General features: G+C 46.3%; 1 protein-coding gene across 3 annotated transcripts in view; it reads right to left on the bottom strand.

Moving 5' to 3' along the window:
- The window catches only part of gmpr (guanosine monophosphate reductase), an 11,165-nt gene that overhangs the window by 6,221 nt on the left and 2,444 nt on the right, over positions 1-2,500 (bottom strand). The window contains exon 2 of one of the 3 annotated variants that reach the window (XM_029732408.1): positions 265-362. The exons of 1 other annotated variant lie outside the window; for it this stretch is intronic. The gene's annotated coding sequence lies outside the window, so the exon portion shown is untranslated. Of the gene's footprint in view, positions 46-264; positions 363-2,500 lie in introns of those variants that run through there. One more of the 3 variants, XM_029732407.1, reaches the window with a different exon arrangement.

Here is a 2,500-nt window from a genome sequence, read left to right as displayed (position 1 = left end):
GGATCTTTGTCCGCAGCCTGGATAACCTATTTTTAGAGGAAGTCTAAGTACAGCACATCATGCAGGCAAAAAACATAAGTTATTAAAACATTCTTATAACTTGCTGAGAGGTAAAAGCTACCTGATTCCACCTGATACCAATCGACTGTACCTTAATCTCCCTGACCCAAAGTACAGGCCAAGGTCTTTGACAAACACACAGTAGGATGGGTTACATACTGTACACCAGCGTGAGGGTGAAGCTTCAGGCTTTATCCAACTCACAATAGGTGTCTGTGCTGCTGAGACAGAGAAACCTTCACTGTGTTGAAGGGGATGTGCTGAATCATTTAGATTAGCTCTGGCAGCCTGTAACCGGACCCCTAGTGATCTCAGAGAGAGAGACAGAGAGAACGAGAGAACGAGAGAGAGAGAGAGCGAGAGAGAGAGAGAGAGAGAGAGAGAGAGAGAGAGAGAGAGAGAGAGAGAGAGAGAGAGAGAGAGATTGACCAAGGGTATCAGGTATTGCACAGCTCAATGCTCTGTCTACTCAGCGGCAGGTTGTTTGGTTGGTTCTTATCTAGGAGCTCAGTTGGCTGGAGAGTGACTGACTGGTTTAAACACGGGTCTCTAAAAAGGACATCACTCATAGCTTGACACCAGTAAGTGTTTGCTGATCAATAGCTAATATTTATTTAACTCCCACCAAAAGTGAATATAATTTCTGCTGAAATTGCCAGCCTCCTCTTCATTTCACAGACAGCACTTACTGTTTCATCTCCACATGAAATGACTCCCTTGAGGGGAGCAACATTTTATAGCCCCACATTTCATTATGCCAGCATTACATGTCCAGTCAAGGAGAGATGGGGCTGGGCGGTGGGAGAGGTGAGAGTGTGAATTACCAATGTTCCGGCCTCTGCTCTGTTGCTGTGAATTCCTCCCAGCAGGAAATCGATACGTCACAGAGCGTTTCCCGTGAACTCCACCTGTGACTGGACGTCCACTAGCCTCTCTGTTTAATGGGGTTTCAGTGGCCTGTGTCTCTTTCGCTTCTCTCTCTCTTTCTCTCTGAGAGAGGAGTAATGGTAGGTGCCTGACCCCACTGTGGTCTCAGCCCTGGAGTGACTATGGCTGTAGATCACCTGGACTAAAGCTAGAAAGCATGTATTATGTATTAACTTGTGGATGTCCATCATCCATTTCCTATGATGTGTTACTAATTACAATTCGGATGATATGTTACCAATTTAAATTCGTACAATATGTTACGAATTTGCAATACATATGATATGTTACGAATTCCAATTTGTTGTAGCCAACGTTAGCTAGGTGGTTAACATTAGCTAGGCTAGGATTATGGTTAGGGATTAAGGTTAGGGTTAAGGTTAGGGTTAAGGTTAGGGGTTAAGGTTAGGGGTTAAGGTTTCTGTCTTATGTAACCGAACCAAACGTAACATCATACTATTTTGAGTGTCACAGATTTATGTTTACTATGTTACGTCTTTCAGGTCAGGTTGTCCACACACATCCCCTGACATCATGCTGCAGTGAAGCTCAGGGAGGGAGGGAGGGAGGGAGGGAGGGAGGGAGGGAGGGAGGGAGGGAAAGAGAGAGGGAGGGAGGTAGGGAGGGAGGCAAAGAGAGAGGGAAGGGAGGGAGGGAGGGAGGGAAAGAGGGAGGGAGGGAGGGAGGGAGGGAGGGAGGGAGGGAAAGAGAGAGGGAAGAGGGAGGGAGGGAGGGAGGGAGGGAGGGAGGGAGAGAGGGAGGGAGGGAAGAGAGGGAGGGAGGGAGGGAGGTTGGGAGGGAGGGAGGGAGGGAGTCTCCACTTCAGTCTCCACTGCCATGCTGCGTGATATAGCTACCATCTCCATTCACATCTAAACACTGATCCCAACTGCTACTGCAGTCTTTTCGCTTCCTCTTCTGCTGCAGGCTATCCAATCAATAGTACTAGGGTGTGGCTGATTATCTGCACATCATTATATGTGCATGATATGTCCAATCATACATTCAATACTGAAGTCTCAAATTGGAGCTATTATGCATAATGATGTAAAATACTGTAGATGTGATCTGTTGTGGAGCTCAGGAGTAAACAATGTGTTATACGGTAGAAACTGTTTCACCCGGTGGCTGTCCAGAGAGACAGTAGAATACTACAGCAGAGAATAGAAGAGCTGCCTGGCCGCAGGCACTGAATGAATGAACACTAAACAGATGGGCGGAAAAAAAATGTGTACTCCCATGTTACACTCCAGTGTGTCTAGTACTCTACAGCAGATATGCATGTGTCCTAGCACGCCTGTTGACCCTTGGATGTGTGTTTTAAATGATGTGTGTGTGTCTGGAAGTGTTTAACTATTCTTGTGGGGACCAGAAGTCCCCATAAGAATAGTAAACAAACAAACATGTGACCAACTGGGGACATTTTGTTGGTCCCCACAAGGTCAAATGTTATTTTTAGGGGGTTTAAGGTTAGAATTAGTGTTAGGGTTAGAATTACGTTAAGGGTTCAGGG

The sequence above is a fragment of the Salmo trutta genome, chromosome 34 (genome assembly GCF_901001165.1).
Source record: "Salmo trutta chromosome 34, fSalTru1.1, whole genome shotgun sequence".
NCBI classification, from domain to species: Eukaryota; Metazoa; Chordata; class Actinopteri; order Salmoniformes; family Salmonidae; genus Salmo; species Salmo trutta.
Note: the sequence above shows the minus strand (reverse complement) of the source record. Positions and strands in the feature narration are given on the sequence as shown.